This window comes from Crotalus tigris, unplaced genomic scaffold (assembly GCF_016545835.1).
Source record: "Crotalus tigris isolate CLP2741 ecotype Arizona unplaced genomic scaffold, ASM1654583v1 scf7180000018301.7375997, whole genome shotgun sequence".
NCBI lineage: Eukaryota > Metazoa > Chordata > Lepidosauria > Squamata > Viperidae > Crotalus > Crotalus tigris.
In genome coordinates this window covers 5,923,131-5,944,620 of record NW_024096931.1, presented here as the reverse complement: position 1 = coordinate 5,944,620, position 21,490 = coordinate 5,923,131, and the positions used below count along the sequence as shown (strand labels likewise).

General features: G+C 43.4%; 1 long non-coding RNA gene and 1 pseudogene across 1 annotated transcript; both read left to right on the top strand.

Moving 5' to 3' along the window:
- Positions 1-11,694, top strand: LOC120310817 (annotated as a pseudogene).
- A 6,786-nt stretch (positions 11,695-18,480) lies between these two features.
- Positions 18,481-20,539, top strand: LOC120310899. Its single transcript, XR_005557484.1, has 3 exons — positions 18,481-18,634; positions 18,780-18,891; positions 20,501-20,539. It is a non-coding gene; the product is annotated as an uncharacterized LOC120310899 (long non-coding RNA).
- Positions 20,540-21,490: the final 951 nt, after the last annotated feature.

Genomic DNA, 21,490 nt, shown 5'->3' with positions numbered 1-21,490 from the left:
TGGCTTTGGTAGCCTGCTACATCATCGGAGGATGCATCCAAAGAAAAAGGAAGAACAAATTTTCACCCTGAAAATTGCTGCAGGAACCAGAGAGTAGGTAAGACATCATGTCTGTATGACGTTTGCTCGACAGAAGAGCACGGCTGTAGTAATCAAATGTCATTCGCAGCAAATTTCCTTTTGCACGGAAAATCTTTTAAAGAAGCCAGTCTCTTAGATCAGCCAAATTGCTTGGAGTGGCAGCTGTCGGTAGATGTCAAAGGGAATTGCAGTGGAAATGGGATAAGACAGGGAGAAAGGAGACCATCAGGGAACAGGGTGAGAATCCTGCAGCCCACACTTGTGTCTGTGGGGCAGGGTGAGTTGCCCAAGAAATTCAGGAAACATGTAAGGAACGGTTGCTGGAATTGGGTATGTCTAGTTTAATGAAGGACGAGGGGGAACATGATAGCAGCCTTCCAATATCTCAGGGGCTGCCACAAAGAAGAGGGAGTCAAGCTATTCTCCAAAGCCCCTGAAGGCAGGACAAGAAGCAACTGACAGAAACTAACCAAAGAGAGAAGCAACCTAGAACTAAGGAGAAACTTCCTGACAGTTAGAACAATTAACCAGTGGGAACAACCTGCCTCCAGAAGCGGTGAATGCTCCAACACTGGAAGTTTTTAAGAAGAGACTGGACAGCCATCTGTCTGAAATGGTATAAGGTTTCCTGCCTGAGCAGAGGGTTAGACTAGATGACCTCCAAGGTCCCTTCCAACTTTACTATTATTATTATTATGGATCATCGCACAGTCAGCCAGATGTTCAGACTGGATTTGGCATTTTGTCTACCTATCGAGTCCTTGCCCAGGACCTGGGATAGGCAGATGTGGATGTTTGATGGTATTACAGGTATCGTCGCAGGATGGAAGCAGTTCCTAGTAAGGCCACCTTTTGCAATTGACTAATAGCGAATTTGTCAATGCCAATGGTGTTCAAGTGGTGCTCCAGTAGTTTTATTATTATTATTGTTATTGTTGTTTTGTTGTTGTTGTTGTTGTTATTATTATGGAATGCCCTCTAGGTTAAAGGAATCCATATAAAGCTCCACAGGTGCCTTTTCAAAACGCAACTGATCTTTGTTTTTCCTTGAAGACATTTTTGCTTTTCATCCATTTTGCTTCTTCAATTCTGACTTCAGAACCAACTTCAGAGTCAGAACTGAAGAAGGTTCTTGGATGAGAAGCGAAACGTCTTCAAGGAAAAACAAAGTCCAGTTGTCTTTTGAAAAAGCACCTGTGGGACAACCGTGGCTTGGATGGCTGAGAATGTCCCTAGAGATGTACAGATAGGTCATCCTTGACTTACAACCGTTCATTCAGTGACCATTTCAAGTTTCAGCAGCACTGAAAAGAGCAACGTATGACCATTTTTCACAGTTACAACTCTGCAGCCTCCCCACGACCAAGTGACCACCATTCGGACGCTTGGCAACTGGTTCATGCTCAGGACCGTGTCCGTGTCCCAAGATTACGCGTGCTCCCTTTTGGCAACCTTTGGACTAGGAAGCCCGACTCACTTAACAACCGTGTTGCTCACTTAACAACCGCCGCGATTCGCTTAACAACTGGGGCAAGAGAGGTCGTAAAAGGGGGCAGAGCACACATAACACCTGTCTCGCTTAGCAACAGAGATGTTGGGCTCAGTTGCGGTCGTAAGTCGAGGACCGCCTGTGACATTAAAACTCTCATGTCTGTTGGTCTGTAACCTTCCACTGGGTGACACCGGAAGGGAGAAGGCGACGGTTATTGAACCAAGATAAGTCAGGCTGGCTAATTTACAGAATGCTGGGACCCGCAACTCCTGTGGGAATGAAATTTGGGGAGGTTTCGGTTGCCTTGGCGCCTGTGCTTGGCTGCTGCTTCTTGAACTCCCGCTGCCATGCTCCACAGCCAGCTGCGGTCAGGTGACGCTCCTCTCCCTGACCGCTTCCCAGAAGTCAGTGGGGAAGCCGGCAAGAGCTGTGGTCGATCCTGGCTGCTCTCGCTCCCTGATACATTCCCATTAACAAAGTCTTCGCTTGTGGGAAGCTCGCGGGGAGGAAGTCAATGGGGAAGCTGGCAGGAAGCTCTCGGATTTCTCGGGTGAGTCTACTCCACCTGTGGCAGCCTCCCCCCCAGCGTGGGAGAGGGAGGAAAGGAGGGAGAGGGAGGGCGAGAAGGAAAGAAGATAGGATGGAGGAAGGGAAGGGAAGATGAGAGGAAGGAAAGAACAGGGAGAGAAGGAAGGAAGGAAGGAAGGGAGGAAGGAAGGAAGGAAGGAAGGCAAGAAGGAAGGAAGGAAGGAAGGAAGGAAAGAAGGAAAGAAGGAAGGGAGGAAGGAAGGAAGGAAGGAAAGAAGGAAAGAAGGAAGGGAGGAAGGAAGGAAGGAAGGGAGGAAGGGAGGAAAGAGGAACGGGGAGGAAGAGAAAGGAAGGGAGGAGGAAAGGAAGAAAAAATAGGGAGAAGAAAGGAAGGAAGGAAGGAAGGAAGGAAGGAAGGAAGGAAGGAAAGAAGGAAGGGGGAGGGAGAAACAGGGAGGGAAGGAAGGAAGGAAGGAAGGAAGGAAGGAAGGAAGGAAGGAAGGAAGGAAGGAAGGGGGAGGGAGAAACGGAGGGAGGAACGAAATGGTATAGGGTTTCCTGCCTGAGCAGGGGGTTGGACCAGATGACCTCCAAGGTCCCTTCCATCATTATTATTATAAGACTGGGACCTATTTTCCAGAATTGATTGGGCTGGAGATTTCTTTCTCCACATTTGTTTCTGCCACTACTTCAAACAGCAGAATCCTAATCTAGCCTCGACCGAGATAGTCAGATTATAGCTTGAGAAACATGTTAACAATTCCAGAAGGAACTCAAGAGTGAGGATCTCGGAAAATAAGTCTATCCAGCCACCAAGGAATGGATATAAGTGGAAGATTGCATGCCGTCCAGCAACATGCTTTAGATTTTTTTTTTTAAAAAAAGCAAGCACATCATTGTTACTCACACAAGCTGAATATCTAATGATCACATCAGAGACTCTTTGGGCTCCCTAAACAAATACTGAAGGCTTCTGAGAAGAGGATGACTGAAAAGAAATGCAAGATATTCAAAAGCTTTCAGTTGCTCATTTTGTCATCTTCTCATCTTTCTCAGAGAGATGAGATGTAGAGAGTGGGGAGGATGGCTGAAAAGACCATTGGCAGTTCCCTTCCTTCTACCCAGGACATAGCACATAAGCGTTGCTTGGGCAGGGTCCGCAAGATTGTCTGGGATGCTACACCTCCTCTCCACGACCTGTGTTCCTTGTTACCTTCTGGGAGGAGGCTTCGTGGTATCTGAAGCAGAACATCCAGATTCAATCACAGTTTCGTTCCATACAGTATTAACCTTGTGAACCCTCAAGCTTCCTCTTTCCGTTATGTATTCAAAATGGACAGGGATTAATATTTATATGTTGCTTATATGTAAGGATGTAGGTCTATACATACTGTATGTTGTATATAGTATGTTTTAAATGTGTGTTATGTATGTGTACACTTTGAGACCAAGCAACTAAATTTCATTTTTAATGTGCGCCATTGTGCCCACAGGAAAAAAATGACGATAAAGGTTCTCTCTCTCTCTCTCTCTCTCTCTCTCTCTCTCTCTGTGTGTGTCTATCTATCATCTACATACCTCTCTCTCTCTCTCTCTCTCTCTCTCTCTCTCTCTCTCTCTATCTATCTATCTATCTATCTATCATCTATCATCTGTATCTATATCTATCTATCTATATTTCTCTGTATCTCTGTATCTATCTATCTCTATCTATCTATCTATCTATCTATCTATCTATCTATCTATCTATCTATCTATCTCTATCTCTCTGTATCTCTCTCTCTCTCTTTATCTACTTACCTACCTACCTACCTACCTACCTACCTACCTACCTACCTACCTCACCTTATCTTTCCAACCAACTAGTCTCTACTGTGAAGGCAGCCCCATAAATCAAAGGTAAATAAATAGAAGTTTGATCACGTCAACCGTCGGGATGCTGAAAGGGTTGTGTGTGAAAAAGGGTCAGAAGTCACTTTTTTCAGTGCTGTTGTAACTTCAAACAGTCACGAAATGACTGCTGGTTGTAAGTTCCCTGCAAATCCATTTTATACATGCGCATGGAGGAAGAATGTGCCCTTAATTCAGTGCTGCTTATCTCTGATGTAACACAGATTAAAAAAAAAACCAAAAACAGGTGGAGCTTTGATTGCACCATTAAAGCTGCCATCTTGACTTTTTTGACTGCTCTGCTGATATCTCTGCTCAGCTGCATCAAAGCTGGACTTGAAATCTCCTCCTCCTCCTCCTTCTCTATTTTCTCCTCCTCCTCTATTTTCTCCTCTTCCTCCTCCTCCTCATTTTCTCCTCCTCCTCCTTCCTCTCCTCTATTTCCTCCTCCTCCTCACCTCAGTACAGGGATGAGGAACTTGTGTCAGCCTCTTCCGATGGTGCTGAACTCCACCTAGCAGATGTCTGAGGCAGGAGGGCCAACAGAAGAGGCTCTGGGTGGTATAATTCAGCTCCTGAAGAGCACCAGACTGGGGACAGCTCTGTAATGGCAGGTGGGCAAGGCATCCTTTGAGCTATGTGCCCGGCAAGTGAAAGGAGCATCCTCCCCACAAGAAAGACCAGGACGAAGTGAGGATGAAGACGGATCTCATTTGAGTTCAGCAAATGCCATCTACCATGGTCTGCATGCAGAAGGAGGCAGGAGAACATTGAGGTGGTCTCAGAGAGGCAGGAAGCATCGGAGAGACAGACAGACAGACAGACAGACAGACAGAGGAGAAGGAAGGAAGGAAGGAAGGAAGGAGGGAGGGAGGGAGGGAGATGGGAGGGGGAAAGGCACTGATTTGCCTGCAAGACTTTCTCTCATCTTCGCAGAGGAGAAGCACCATGGAAGAAAAGAAGGAGCAGAGAGCCACAGACGAGAGCCTGTAACCTTTCTGCACCATCCCAGCAAAACCAGGTAGGTGGAATCCTTTTACACAGCTTTGATGAAGCTTGTCCTCCACAGTTCCAAGACAGATCGTGGTTAAATCAGGGGCACAGCCTGGGAACATCAGGAACTGGGCAAGCAAGTCCCCAAATCTCATGAGCTTACGTCTTTGGGGAAACTGTGTGGGCGAGAACAGTTGCTGTCAAGATTCCTTCTGATCATTGGCTTCTAAAAGTTGACTATTCCTCCCACAATGTCTACAATCTTTGAAAAGAGCTCTCCTATTCCTTAGCAGGAATTTGGTGAGAATTCATTATTTACAGAGGGGAAGATTTCTGTTTCTGTGCGCAGGTAAGAGAGGAGAGAGAAAACCATCCAGGATCAACCAGCAAGCATTAAATTGTGGTAGGGACTGTCTCTAGACTAGGCTCAACCCCCCTCCCCCCCCACTGGTCCTGCCCTCAGCTTCATTCCCACAACCAGTGTGAAGGTTCTTAAAAATGAGAGAAGCCAGCGTAACATTTCAGCCACAAGCCAGCTCCCTCCCACTGCTTCAATAACGTAATAATGAGGAGATATATTTTCTTTTGCTCCTCAGCTAATTTACAGAATGGAAAACAGAGTTAGAGTTATGTGAGGATGAAGTCTGAGTCAAATCCAGCTCTGTGCATCTTGAAATTCACATATAATTCTTCGTTTGTGGATGCTCACTAGACTTCTCTGTTATTTTTGGTGGAATAGATTTGTGCATTCTGAGATGTAAAGGGAAAAAAATAGATGTATATATATATTTATCTTGCCTTTTCTCCAAAGAGAAATTGAATTTTTTGCATGGTCCACTGAAGCTGCATTTCCTGTTTTAACCTCATGCTTATTTCACTCTGGACAGAGAGTGACTGCACCATAGTTACCTGTAAGAAATCAGGAAAAAGTCAGTCAGTCAAATATTTATCACAATCAAAGCCCAGTGGAATTAAAAATGCTCAGAGAGTATCTAATGTTAAGTTCTAGAATAAAATAATAACATAACAAATAAAATCTGTGTAGAAATCGTAATTTGGCAACCTATCAATTGCACATAAACAAGAGCACAGCCTAAGCTATAACGTAATATTAGTCGTTAAACTGCAAAGACATAATTATTAAGTGTTAAAATACACCAGGGTGATAATATTGCAAAAACGAGACAAAATGGTTATAATGGATTATCTGTCAAGTTCTGGGAAATCTTTAGTGCCATTGCGCAGAATCTAGCAAACTGTGCTGTGATTATAAAATTGGGGGCGGGGGGGGGATTCTTTTGGACAAAATAAAACCTTTTGGACAAAGCTCTATCCATATGAAACAGATCAACAGCTGAGACGACCAATGTCTGGATCTTAAATGTTCACTGTAGTTTATATTAGATGTTAAACGACAATCTTCTGAATTAACATCAACTTCTTTTGTACACCTGTTTTGATTTTAATTAATGGGGAAATAGCTGGCTTCCCCCCTATTTTTTTCACACCTTCTTGTTTTTAAAGGGCTGAAGACCTTTGCAGAACAATAAAAATAGACAAAAAGCGATCCTGTTATATATTGAGAAATGGCTTGCTTCTTTGCTTGTTTTGAAGCTTGATTGCAATTATACATGCCTATCTCTTATAAAAGAGTAAACAAATTTAATAATACTAATACTAATACTACTAATAATAATAATAATAAGCAACAGACAGTAAGTGCCGCCTATGCAAAGAAGCTGAAGAAACAGTGGACCACCTGGTAAGCTGTTGCAAGAAGATTGCACAGACTGACTATAAGCAGCGGCATGACAAAGTAGCAACAATGGTGAATTGGAAGATCTGCAACAAATATCATTTGCCTGTAAGCAAAAACTGGTGGGATCATAAAATAGAGAAAGTCATAGAAAATGATAAAATTAAACTGCTCTGGGACTTCAGAATTAAAACAGACAAGCACCTGCAACATAACACCCCAGACTTAACAATTGTCGATAAGAAAGACAAAAAAATCTGGATAGTGGACGTGGCAGTGCCTGGAGACAGCAGAATAGAAGAGAAAGAACTGGAGAAGATAACAAAATACAAAGACCTACAAATAGAAATAGAAAGACTGTGGCAAAAGCAAGCAAGGTAGTACCAATAGTCATAGGCTCCTTGGGTGCAATCCCAAAACAACTGGAGCACCACTTGAACACCATTGGCATTGACAAATTCGCTATTAGTCAATTGCAAAAGGCAGCCTTACTAGGAACTGCTTCCATCCTGCGAAGATATCTGCAATACCATCAAACATCTACATCTGCCTATCCCAGGTCCTGGGTAAGGACTTGATAGGTAGACAAAATGCCAAATCCAGTCTGAACATTTGGCTGACTGTGCGATGATCCATAATAATAATAGAGTTGGAAGGGACCTTGGAGGTCTTCTAGTCCAGCCCCCTGCTCAGGCAGGTAACCCTATACCATTTCAGACAAATGGCTGTCCAGTTTCTTCTTAAAAACTTCCAGTGTTGGAGTATTCACAGCTTCTGAAGGCAAGTTGTTGCACTGATTAATTGCTCTGTTAGGAAGTTTCTCCTTAGTTCTGCAGCTGAATGATGGGACTTATCAATATTGCTTTATAAATTACACATCAAATAAAATTAGTCCTACCCTTACGATTTTTCAATCAAAACCTTAGCTTGGGTGTTTTTAAGATTTTGGTGTTGAAACATGTTCTAGCTTTTTTCGTTTTAATTCTATCTACTGGTAGAAATCTACCCTGGACATTTTAACACATGTGCAGGAAGAACACCACATACCATGCTGGTGGGGAATTCTGGGAGTTGAAGTCCATTTCTCTGAACATTGCTGAGGTTGGGAACCATTGAGTTACTGTATAAACTTGTGGACAAGCGAGAGATTTAGGTTCCAAAAATGCCCCCAAAGCTGCTTATCTGTGGACCAGAACTTACATTTTTTAAAGGCTATCATGGCCCAATTGCCAAAGTTGGACATTCCACCATAGTTTCATGGCTTAGTATATCTGAGGATCGGGACAAGTGGATATGGAATCATAAAGTGGTTGCATTGCTAGAGAAACTGAGTGTATTCTCCTGCATTTTAAAGGCTATCACGACCCAACTGCATATATAGCAACCAAATTCCTGCTGTATTTAGCCGGGGTCTGGCTGATATTTAAGAAGAAGAAGATACTCTTTTGCTTTTGAACGATGTTTAGGATCTGGGGTTTAAGGAGATTTTAGATTATCTCATGAGCATTTATGGATACTTCAACCCCTCTCTTGTTCTTCTCCATCTGTTTGCTCCCAGATTGTTCGACTGAAATGTCTGAACAGGAAGAACGTGCCGATTTGGTTGGACCTTGGAATTCTTCCGAGCTCAACCAGTTCGGCCCCACCAGGATCGCCGTACCAGTGGTCTTCTCCCTCATCTTTCTGTTGGGCACCGTTGGCAACAGCCTGGTTTTGGCTGTGCTCCTTCAGAAGAGCCAGAAGGGCTGTAACCAGACCAACCTCTTCATCTTCAACCTCAGCTTGGCTGACTTCTTCTTCATCATCTTCTGTGTGCCTTTCCAGGCCACCATCTACTCCACCCAGGGCTGGGTCTTTGGCTCTTTCATGTGCAAAGCCGTCCATTTCTTCATCTACCTGACCATGTACGCCAGCAGTTTCACCTTGGCCGCTGTCTCGGTGGACAGGTAAATGGATCTCCTTCTCTACAACCCAGGTTTGGTTCAGGCACCCATGGTGGGCACCCACGGGGCTGGCTGCAGTGGTGTGAGCTCTTCCATTGAAGTTTCCACATTGTAGTTCAGGGGTGCCCCATCTCTGCCATTTTAAGACTTATGGACTTCAACTCCCAGAATTCATAGCTGGCTAGGGAATTCTGGGAATTGAAGTCCACAAGTCATAAGTTGCCAAGGTTGGACATCCTGTCATAGTTTAATGGCTTAGTACAGTGGCCCCCAACCTTTTGGGCACCAGGGACCAGTTCCATGGAGAAAGGGTTTCCATGGACCAAAGGGTGTGTGGTTTTGCATGCCGCCTGTATCCCACAGATGGGGCTTCACTTTTTTGTGTGGACCTGTTTCTGGAATCCCGTGGACCGGTGTAGGTCCACGGACCGGAGGTTGGGGACCCCTGACTTAGTATATCTGAGGATCTGGAAAAGTGGATATGGAACCTACAAAGTGGTTGTATTGCTGGGGAAACTGAGCGATCAGATCACATTTTTAAACTAGTTTTTAATTGTTCCTTAAAAATTTGAAATGATTTTTGAGGCTATGGTTTTGGTTATTTTGTTGTATTGTGTTTTTTTTTAAAAAAAACAACAGCAACAACAACTTCGTATGCTTAGAATCCCATAGGTGAGATGATTAGCTCTATAAATCAAAAAAATAAACAAACAAATAAAAAATAAACAAAATATGGGAATCCAGCCATGATTTAGTCAGTAAAATGTGGTTAAATCCATCAAGGCAGAAATGCTTCACAGCTACTGTAGTCCTCAAGTTGTCATTTAGTGACAATTCAAAGTTACAACAGTACTGAAAAAAGGGACTTGCAACTCACACTTATGACGGTCATAGCATCCCCACGGTCATGTGACCAAAATTTAGGCACTTGACAACTGGCATGTATTTATGGTGAGTGCAGCACCCGGGGATCAAATGATTGACAGGCTATGCAAGCCGTGGGAATGTTGCATCTAATAATAATAATAAAGTTGGAAGGGACCTTGGAGGTCATCGAATCCAACCCCCAAGTAGAGTAGAGTAGAGTAGAGTAGAGTAGAATCTGGAAAGAACCTTGGAGGTCTTCTAGTCCAGCCCCTGCTCAAGCAGGAGACCCTATACCATTTCAGACAAATGGCTGTCCAGTCGATTCTTAAAAACTTCCAGTATTGGAGCATTCACTGCTTCTGGAAGCAGGTTGTTCCACTGGTTAATTGTTCTGACTGTCAGGAAGTTTCTCCTTAGTTCTAGTTTGCTTCTCTCCTTGATCAGTTTCCATCCGCTGCTTCTTGCTTCTTCTTAAAGAGCATTCACTGTTTGTTTTGCAAGAGATGAGAGGCACTGTCATAGACAACCCAGGGATGCTTTGCAAGTATTCTGTCTCCCCTGTGGGTGGTTCTCCAATTAGGACAAGTTGTTTAATGGCAAAAATGTCCACTAGGGAGAGTGGATTCAGACTTACAGCCATGAGATTCCCTTCACAACGGCTGTAAAAATGATCAAAAAGTTGGGTCTAGTCATATGATGCCTCAACTTATGACAGCAATGACTTATGACTGGAATTCCAGCCCAAGTTGTGATTGTAAGTCAAGGACCAGCTGTATTCTCATTGTCCCCTGCTACTGAGGAATGGAATGGAATAGAATAGAATAGAATAGAATAGAATAGAATAGAATAGAATAGAATAGAATAGAATGTGGAATGGAGTGGAGTAGAGTAGAGTAGAGTAGAGTAGAGTAGAGTAGAGTAGAGTAGAGTAGAGTAGAGTAGAGTAAAATCTGGAAGGAACCTTGGAGGTCTTCTAGTCCAGCCCCTGCTCAAGCAGGAGACCCTATACCTTTTCAGACAAATGGTTGTCCAGTCTCTTCTTAAAAACTTCCAGTGATGGAGCATCCACAACTTCTGAAGGCAAAGCTGTTCCACTGGTTAATTGTCCTCATTGTTAGGAAGTTTCCCCTTAATTCCAGGTTGCTTCTCTCCTTGATTAGTTCCCATCCATTGTTTCTTATCTTGCCTTCTAGCGCTTTGGAAAACAAGCTGGGCCCCTATTCTTTGTTTTAGTCCCCAGGCCTTTAATCCTCTTAGTTGCTCTTCTCTGCACTTTGGAAAAAGTGCAAATATACTGTAAATTAAGTGCATATATATAAAGAACACCATATATATGTCTAGCAATTCCTAATGCAGTTGGCTTTTTTATAGGTATTTGGCCATTCGCTATCCGTTACACTCCCGGGAATTACGTACTGCCTACAATGCGGTGGTGACCACGGCGATAATCTGGGGCCTCTCCATGATCTTCTCAGGGCCTTACCTGAGCTACTATGACTTGGTTCAATGGGAGGAGAGCTACATCTGCGTGCCAGGCTGGGAGGGATGGAAGCGTAAGGTCTTGGACACCAGCACTTTCATCTTTGGCTACATCGTCCCGGCTCTGATTGTTACTCTCTCCTACACCAGGACAATTAAATATCTCTGGACGTCGGTGGATCCTTTAACGGACATGTCAGAGTCCAAAAAAGCTAAGCGGAAAGTGACTAAAATGATCATCATTGTGACCATCCTCTTCTGCTTGTGTTGGCTGCCTTATCATGTGGTTGTGCTCCACTACCTCTATGGAGACTTCCCGTTCAACCAAACAACCTATGCTTTACGCCTGTTCTCTCACTGTATGGCATATGCCAACTCTTGCCTCAACCCCATTGTCTACGCCTTGGTCTCCAAGCACTTCCGCAAAGGGTTCAAGAAGGTCTTTAGGTGTCTGCTGAGGAAGAAACCATGGAACAAAGTCCAAGTAGTCCATAGCCCTGGTATTCAAGTGGCCTCCATAGATGGGTCCCGGGTGAAGGAGGTTGATGGACAACTGAATGGTTGTAAAACCAGGTCCAAGGTCCATCATGGTCCCATCCTCCCCTGCATTTCATAAGCCAAACTGGAATGGGACTTCAGCAAAGGGTGCTGAATGCTCCCGATAAGGCCATGATTAATGGTTTTTTTTTTTTTTCCAGTCTACATCGCAATCATGCACAGACTTCCTAGCCAGAGTAGCTTCTCTTCTGCGGAGGACACAGAATTTACTGTATCTGTGGGGATTGTGGGAAAAGTCTCTGTATGGGGCAAAACTCACTTAACAAATGTCTCACTTAACAGCAGAAATTTTGGGCTCAGTTGTGGTGGCAACTCAAGGATTACTAGTAGTATTATTCATTTGGCTTTGGCAGTGCCCAAACATCCCTATGTGAGGAACAAGCTGGCATTTACATGCACAACATAAAAATGCCTCTGGCAGCGATTGCTTTAAAAACACAAAACAGAGCACACTCTGTAAAGTATTTTGGAAACAGGCCAGCATTCTGGGTTTTGCAGATGTGCCTGGTGGAGCATAAGTTGGGGAGGGGTTCGTTTTCTGATTGGGGGGGGGCTCCCTTCTCAATTTCATTTACTTGGCAATGTTGATGGCATCTTTCAGCAAAAGTGTTCCTAAAGTGGCTTATATGAGAATGATTGAAAAAAAAAAAAAACAACCATCAATCAATCATGGCTCCCTGCAATAAATATGCATCTGTCTAGGGGAGGGGAGGGGGGGGCACCTGAAAATATGGAGGGAAAATATCTTTGGGGGAAGCAAATGAAGGTTCAAAGTCAATTAAGGAAGTTAAAGAAAGAAAAGAGATTGCTGGAAAGGAAATAATAATTTTGGCATACACGTTTGCTCTGAAGTCAATCTGGTTGATTTTGATTTATGCTGCGTTGAAATCTGTCTCACAATTTCTCCAAAGTCTCGTCCTCCCCCCCCCTCAAAAAAAGAAGTTTCTGTTTTTCTTCTTTTTTGAACCAGAGGCTTCAAAACTTGTTTTGAATTTCTTTGGATTTTTGTTTCTTCGTTTCTCGAAGGGACACGGCTGTTAGAGGGAGGAGGGATGCTCTGCTCAAAATTCCTTGGGAAGTAACTCAGCAAAACACAACTGGCCCCGATCCTACCGCCATTTAGAAAGGAATTTAAGATCTGGTGCTTTCCCCCAGACTCTTAAAAGTCAGGATAGGTGAAGTTCCCTCTTTAAGGGGTTGCGGTAGATTTCATTTCTGATCACCATTTTATAGTCTTACTCGGTTTGAATGTTATCTGTTGTTTTTGTATTTGCTAGTTGATCATTGTTGCTTTTTGTACATCGCCCAGAATCATATTACTTTGAGTTAGGTGGCCATGTAAATAAATAAAAGAAATAAACAAACACACATGGACCATGTTTCTGAAAAATAAATGGACTTTCTATAGCAGGGAAAGGCATGAATAAAGTGCAGCACGGCATGCACGAATTTAGGTTTTAGTCTGGCGAACGGCCGGTCCGTTTTGTGCCAAAGAGGGTTGTGATCTATCAACTGTTCAAGAAGGCCTTCCAGTCCCAGAGATCTCCCTTTTAAAGATTGCCCCAAAAAATGTGAATAGATTTCAAAAGATAACAAAGACGGTCTCAGAAATAGAGAACTGAGTCCTATGAGAAGAACTTGAAAGAACTGGGTTTAGCCTGGGGGAAAAGGTGATCAAGGACTGACACAAAAGTATTTTTTTTTCCATTCTTGGAAGAGCCAGTCCTACCGGCACAGCGGACTCTGTCAAAATGACATCATCCTAATTACTTATTTGCCACGTTATGTATTGAATAATTGGCATGAATCTACCTTCATTTCAAATCTCCTCAGGCACGATTTTAATCTGCAGTTAGATCAGCGCAACATCTTTCTTGGAAAATGAGACAGAATTATATGCTTCTATCATCGGCTAATAAACTTGGAAGCAAGTCAATCTTTCTTTTTCTTTCTTTCTTTCTTTCTTTCTTTCTTTCCTTCTCTTTCTTTCTCTTTCCTTTCTTTCTTTCTTTCTTTCCCCTTCCTTCCTTCTTTTCTTCCTCTCTTTTTTTCTTTTTTCTTTTCTTTCCCTTTCCTTCTTTCCTTTTCTTCTTTTCTTCCTTCCTCCCTTCCTTCTCCCTGTCATTTTTCAACCTTGGTAACTTGAAGACTTATGGAATTCAACTTTCTTTTAAAGAAGATTCTACTGGAGTAAAGTTCTTTCTTTCTTTCTTTCTTTCTTTCTTTCTTTCTTTCTTTCTTTCTTTCTTTCTTTCTTTTCCCTTCCTTCCTTCTTTTCTTCCTCTCTTTTTTTCTTTTTTCTTTTCTTTCCCTTTCCTTCTTTCCTGTTCTTCTTTTCTTTCCTTCTTTCCTTCTTTCCTTCCTTCCTTCTCCCTGTCATTTTTCAACCTTGGTAACTTGAAGACTTATGGAATTCAACTTTCTTTTAAAGAAGATTCTACTGGAGAGGAAGTGAACATCAAACCAGTTCTTATTGGTTGGGGGATTCTGGGAGTTGGTCCACACAACTTCAAACAGCCAAGGTTGAGAAATCCTTGCTCTAAGTAAGATGCCACTTACTGAAGTCTATTGTAGGTATAGTATTAGCAGAGCAGGGCATAGTACCTATTGAATTTATAGCAAGATAAAACGTATTGAAGCCAGTAAAAACTAACAGCCCTCCTTCTGCTCCCACTGTTGCAAACCAACTTACTTTGTAAATATATCTCTGCCCAAAACTTCCAATGGGTATGGGAGAATAATCAAGAACTGGTCTCTGATGTCCATTTTGTCACCAGCAGAATTGTCTTTAGAAATGGAATGGGACAATTTTCTGTGGGCAACTCACCACGGCCAACTTACTGGACAATTTGCTACAGCCAACTCGCCATGGTACAATTTAATAATTCAATTTTAATTATTTTAAAATAATTATTTATTTTGATGAACAAAAATTCATTTAGCGGCAAGCTGGCCGTGGCAAATGGGCTGTGGCTAGTTGGCCGTGGCAAACTGTCACAGACCCCTTAGATTTGGGGGAGTCAAGATCAATTTCTGAGGATTGAAGAGACACATCTGTGCAGGTTTCATGACAACAATAAGGAAGGGGTTGGCTAGGGCCTTCTTCTAAGATGGTCTTTTAACCTCCCAGCAGCCCACCCAAATATTAACTCAGCCTGCCTTTGCTCAATTCCTTGCTTTCATTTCAACAGAGAGACCCCCACAGCCTGAAAGTCTTTCTCTCCCTTCCCAGCCAAAACAGGGCAGATGTGCAGAGATGCTCGCAGCCCTGACGCCAGTGCCTTGCCTCCAGTTCCTTCTCAAAACAGCCCATCTTTGGATTCCTATCATGTTCAGTCTCTTTTCTTGACACAAGATGGGCAGTAAAGTTCAAGGAGACAACTGTCTCCACTCGCACCCTGACAGGTATGAAAAAGGAAGAGACGTTATGAACATCGCAGCCCGTCACATTGTGATGCTTGCTGTCACAAGAGAAGAGCCCAACACTAGCATCTGTCTGAAGGTCCATTGATTTCCAAGCAGATCTAAAGCTTGAGGATGTCTCAAAGTGATCTAGAAAAGTGCAAAAACAAAAGCTACCGGCCTTAATCTTCAGCAGGATTGTTATTTTTATTTATTTATTTATTAAGTTTACAACCCCTCAAGTGCTTAATAAACAATGTGATTGTCTGGGTCTTATTCTAATAACGAGTAGTAAAATCCTACTCTCTACCCTGTTTTTCCAGCCATTGATAAAATGCATCCCGTATTTGAAAATATTCTGTATCTTCTTGTTCTTTAATCGTCAAAGTTGAGTCTATCCATTGCTGCGCATTCCAGTATTTTTTTAATTATGTCATCTTCAGAGGGCATTTCTTTGTTTTTCCAATTCTGCGCCAAAGCCATTCTTGCCGCTGTTCATACCTTTTTTCCTCCTCATATTCTCCTGAAATTATACCTAATAGAAATAGTTCTGGTTTGAAATCTGCATGCTTTCTTAACCTTTTTCTTCACCATGTGAAGAATTTGTCCAAAATTTGTTTGCTTTACGGCATGTCCACCAAAGGTGATAGTAAGTGCCTGGTTTTTGCCTACATTTTCAACAATTGCTAGACATATTTTTAAACACTTTTGCTCATCTAGCCGGTGGGCAAGTGCCATCCATAAAATATTTTATACAGATTTTCTGTATATATGTCAGTAATAGCGAACCTTTTAGAGACTGAATGCCCAAACTGCAACCCAAAACCCACTTATGCATCCTCCAGTGCCGGGTGGGTGTGGCCCATTGGGTGGGCATGGCTGCGGTGGTAACGGCAGACTGGGTGGGACTAAAAAGTTCACTCAATCCAGTCCAACTTTGCAAGAACTTTTTTTTCCCATGAGAAGTTGAAATTGACTGATTGAACCTTTTTTTTTTTTTTTGTACACAGTGGTGGAGGCCTAAAGCAAAAAGGTTTTATAAAACTGAGCTGAAGGCCCAGGACTGGGGCGACGGCACGCGTGCCCACAGAGAGGGCTCTGAGTGCCGCCTCTGGCACCCGTGCCATAGGTTCGCCACCACTGATATATGTATGTGGTTGCCGTTGTTATTTTATAGTTTCTTTCCCAAAGCTTTTGCCAGTTTTCTAACTCTATATTGCGCCCAAAGTTCATCACTGGACAGCCACCTATTTGAAATGGTATAGAGTCTCCTGCCTGAGCAGGGGGTTGGACCAGAAGACTAACGAGGTCTCTTCCAACTCTGTTAGTCTGTTATCTGTTAAGTCATGGCGCCATGCAGTGTGAACCTCCTCATAAAAGATACCCTCTTTGCATGATAAATATTGCAACATTGCCCCCTGCTGGACTTTTCAATAACCAAACCTACATTTTTCTTCCTGATTCTCACATTTATTGTATTGGAAAAGCAGCCACGAAAATGTTTTACAGGCATTTCAATGTTTGGTTTGGTTTTAATAGGAAAATGAGAACCAGCTCTTTGGAAATGCAAAGCAGATGCATTTGTCAGGTGGGCTTGGTTACAGCTCCATGCTGGGATGAGCTAATGCATAACTGGCAAAGGGAAGTTTAATTATTTCTTAGAACACTGTTTTCCAAACTTGGCCAGTTTTAAGATGTGCCGACTTCAACTTCCACAGTTTCCTAGCCAACATGTTGGCTAGGGAATTCTGAGGGTTGACGTCCACAGATCTTAAAGTGGCCAAGTTTGAAAAACATCCTCCTAGAAGGTTCCCACAGCTGACCCTACCTTCACACGACGCCTTAAAGCAGAAACTAACAAGCTACAATTTAGCCTACTTCATTTTGCTGTGCAAACCGAGAACAAATCTACCTGAATGCATGGGGGTACATCTTGGTGATACAGAAATTCTGTCCCAGATGCCTAACCAAAGAAGGACTTGGAGAACTACCAGATCTGACCCGCTGAAATCTAGACCAGAGGTCTCCATACTTGGCTCCCAGAATTCCCCAGCCTGTGTGGGAATTGAAGTCCGTAAGTCTTTAAAGTTGCCAAGTTTGCAGGAGAAAAAATACAAGATAGATACACTTGAGAAAGCACAGGACTTTTATGAGAGATACTTTTCACAAGGAGAAGAACAAGAAAGTAGGGAAGAGAAGGGGGGAAATGGATGAGCAATGTCGGAATTTGTGTTCTATTTTAACTTCTTATGTATCTGAATTTTTTTTTTCTTATGATTGTAATGAAAATAAAATAATAAAAATTGAAAAAAAAAAAGTAGGGAAGAGCAGGAGAGCAAAAGTTACGATGAAGATTTATTAGAGGAAGTTGATCGAGAGCAAGAAATACAAAAGTTACAAGAAAGAGAAAGGTTAGAAAGAGAAGCAAAAGGAAAACTTATAGAGACAAGAAGCATAAAAAAAAATAGATCAAGTAAAAAATGGGAGACGTAATTAAGCTCTTTTCTGTAAACATTAATGGATTAAATATACCAAGAAAAAGAGTTTAAACATTTAACAATTTAAGGAAATTGGATGTAGATGTGATGCATCTTTAGGAAGTTTATAGAAAATAGGTTTATAGAAAACTACTAGAGAAAGTAAAATTTAGAAATGTTAGACACAATATTAGCATAAAACAAGAAAGGAGGAATTATTATATATGTCAAAGGAAAAATCAAATCAAATCAATATATTTGGATGAAAAGGGGTGAATTTTAATGTTGGAAATGGTATTAGAGCAAAAACAGCATATGAAAATATTTGTATGATCACCAGGCCTAGATGGAATCCCGGTCGAGTCTTATAAAAAAATACGAGAGTTACTACAATGAATAATGTTGGAAATTTAAAATGAGGTGTTGGTAGAGGCAATAGGTGTATAATAATGTATAATAATAATAATATGAATTATTCCTAGTAAGTAGTAGAATATGAAAGAAGGAAAACGTAAATAAGAAACAATGGGGCAATAAGGACAAATATTTCAAAGAAGAATGAGGAGGGAAATGTAAATAATAGAAGAGTACTGTTACAAATTGCTGTTAACAAAAAAGGATATATTATGTGTGTATGTGTGTAACATTTTGCTGTGTTTTGTTTTGTTTTGTTGGTCTAAAATAAAAATTAAAAAAAAAAGTTGCCAAGTTTGAACGTGCCTAATCTAGAGGCTCCCCAAGGGGCAGCTAAGAGATGGAGAAGGTCTAAAACAGGTGTTTCTCAATCTTGTGTGGATTTCAACTCCCAGAATTCCCCAGCCAGCATGGCTGGCTGGGGAATTCTGGGAATTGAAGTCCACAACCTTAAATTGGCCAAGGTTGAGGAACACTGGTGGTCCTAAGGAGAAGACCATCGCATCAAATAGAATTGCTCTGATTAGGTCCGCCTGTTGTCTCTTTCTCTTTATCTAGCCTAGGAGAAGAGGGTGTGTCCACCTTGTAAATCTGTTGTAAACCAACCCCTTGCTTAAGCAGAAACAGGAACAAGGAAGTGAAAACAAACAAAAAGAAAAGAACCTGTCACCATAGGCACCACGGCGGGGAAAAAATAGTCCCAGAAAGTGTTGCAGGTTACTTTTTCCACAAGATTTCCCAGGAATCGACAGCGGTAGGTAGATGTTTAATCCATTCCTTTCTCTCCTAGGTTGGTGCTGTTTTTTTTTTTGTTTGTTTGTTTGTTTTGGCAAGGTGCCTTATAAATCCAAGACTTACCCCACGTTTTCTTCCAGTTTGTTTTTTCCACTTCCTCGTAGATCTGCTTCTTCAAGGAAACCTTGCCATCCAGTTCTTGGCAGCTGTTTGAGCTTTTAAGTCCTGAGGGACACAGGTGAATCCGTCTGAACCCCTGGGATTTAGAAAAAAAAGGTAAAGGGAACTTGAGAAATCCATTTGCGTTGTTTATTTTGAAGTGTGTTTGGGTTTTTTTAAAAAAGGAGGAATCTACTGGTATGGGGGCTGTAGGAGGGATTGAAAACCTTGGGAAAGGTCTGTGTGATGGGGGGGGAGAGAATATGATAGTGAGGGGCTGCCACAGAGAAGAAGGGGGTCAACTTATGCTGCAGGGCAGGACAAGAAGTAACGGATGAAAACTTATCCAAGAGAGATCCAGCCTAGAAGGAAGGAGAAATCTCCTGACAATCAAAACGATTAATCAGTGGAACGGCTTGCCTTCCCAAATTGTGGGTACTCCCTCAATTTTAAAGAAGAGATTGGACAGCCCTTTGTCTGGAGTGGTCTAGTGCAGTGGTGGCGAACCTATGGCATGCGTGCCAGAGGCGGCACTCAGACGCCCTCTCTGTGGGCACGTGTGCCGTGCCCCGGAGATGGCGAGGGACTGGCCCCTGCCACCTTGGCCCCGGCCACCCAGTCTGCCATGACCAATATCTGGCACGGTACAATAAAGTGTATACTCTGTCACAAAACGGTACATCTCATCTTGGAGAGGAGAACAAGTACCTTTTCCCCAAAATCACCGTTTTCCATTAAGAACTCTTCTTCCACGTAGCTGCCAAGTGAAACCGGTTGCTCCGTGCCTTTCTCCTTGCAATATTCCCGATACAAAGAATATCGGGATACAATATTTCCTATCAGAAATAGGAGTTTTCATAGCCTGAACTGCAGCAGAATCATAATCATCCCTTGCTTAGTAAAATGTATGAGGCTTTTTCTTCCTTCTCATTACTGAATTGTCTTTAGGGGGGAATAGATACTTTAGACCTGTGGTGGCGAACCTATGGCACAGGTGGCACACAGAGCCCTCTCTGTGGGCACGTGTGCCGTTGCCCCAGTCCTAGGCCTTCAGCTGGGTTTTATAAAACCTTTTCACTTTAAGCCTCTGTCGCCGTGTGCAAAAAAAAAAAAAGGTTCAATCAATCAATTTTAACTTCTTGCGGGAAAAAAAAAGATCTTGCAAAGTTGGAATCGATTGATTGAACTTTTTAGTCCCACCCAGTCTGCTGTTACCACCACAGCCATGTCCACCCAATGGGCCACACCCACCCGGCACCCAGTGATAAATAAGGGGGTTTTGGGTTGCAGTTTGGGCACTGGGTCTCTAAAAGGTTCGCCATCACTGGTATAGTGTCTCCTGCGTAAGGAAAGCGTTGGAGTAAAAGACCCCCGTCCCTTCCAACTCTGTTCTTCTGGAAGCTGACTTGTCATGTTCAGGAGGGCTAGAAACATTGTTCTTTTTTTGAAAACCTGGGGGGTTGAACTAGAAGACCTCCAAGGTCCCTTCCAACTCTTCCAATTCTTCTGTATTCTGTCTTCTAAAACAGTGACATGCTTCTACTTTTTCCGTACGAGGTTGGCCCTCTCCATTCCGATGCAGCCTGTCTCTCCTCTCCCCTTCCCGTTTTATAACTGCCTTTCGTCACGGGTGAACAGTTGAACGCTTTCCCACGATTGAACTGAATGCTTTCCCACAACCCAGAAGTCTGCTTTGTGCTGAGGGTCTGTTTTGCATTCTGGGCAGCTCTTGGCTGTAGGTGCGCGGAGGGGGCGAGATGGGGACCCTTGAAAAAAACCTGGCCGGAGACATCAGTCAGCAGATCAACGATGCTCTGAGCCGTCTGCAGAGCAAGGAGCTCTTCCAAACCACCTGGGACATTGTGGCTTTTGCCGTCTTCTTCACCTTCATCGGTAGGTGGAGGGAGGAGAGGAAGGGTTTTGGGTGGGCAGCCCCTCTGCTCCTGGGGTTGCTCCTTTGGGTGGACCTGCATGATGCAAATGGTTTGGGAGGGGAGGGCTCGGGGGCTCAGAAGAAAGATGGCAGCTTCCCAGAGGTGTAAGCAGAGAACTAGGAAGAAACAAGAGCAACGAGGCCACAGAAAAGCTTGGTGGAGGCCAAACAGGCACAAGGTAGATCAAGGGAAGAAAAAGACCTCGTGGAAACTCAGGTTTTATTCTGTCCTCGTAAAGGAAACTGTTTGGCCTGCCTCCTTCAGCAATATCTCAATATCTACAGCTTCTTGGTCTAGGTGTGTCTAGTCCAGTGGTGGCGAACCTATGGCATGCGTGTCAGAAGCGGCACGCAGAGCCCTCTCTGTGGGTACGCGAGCCATCACCCAGCCCCGCCTTCCCCTGCGGACCCTCCTCACCAGCAGCCCCGCCGGAGAGTTGCCCTTGGGCGTGGCAGCTGGGCAGCAGGGACAAGACTCAGCCCCCGCGACCCATTGTGCGCAGATGATGCTGCGGGGCACAGGTGGAGGGCATGGCTGCCATGGCGCTGCAGGGCCGCTTGGGTGATCTGCTGTGGTGGGCCGTGGAAGCCGTAGGCCCTGCGGGTGGGTGGGGCGGGGGGCAGAGCAGAGGCAGGGTGGACAGAACGGGTGGGGTGGAGTGGGCGGGGCGGGTGCGGAGTTTGGGCACTCGGTGTCTAAAAGGTTCGCCATCACTGGTCTAGTCTAATGAAGAGAAGGACTGGAGGAACATGATAGCAGTCTTCCAATATCTGAGGGGGTGT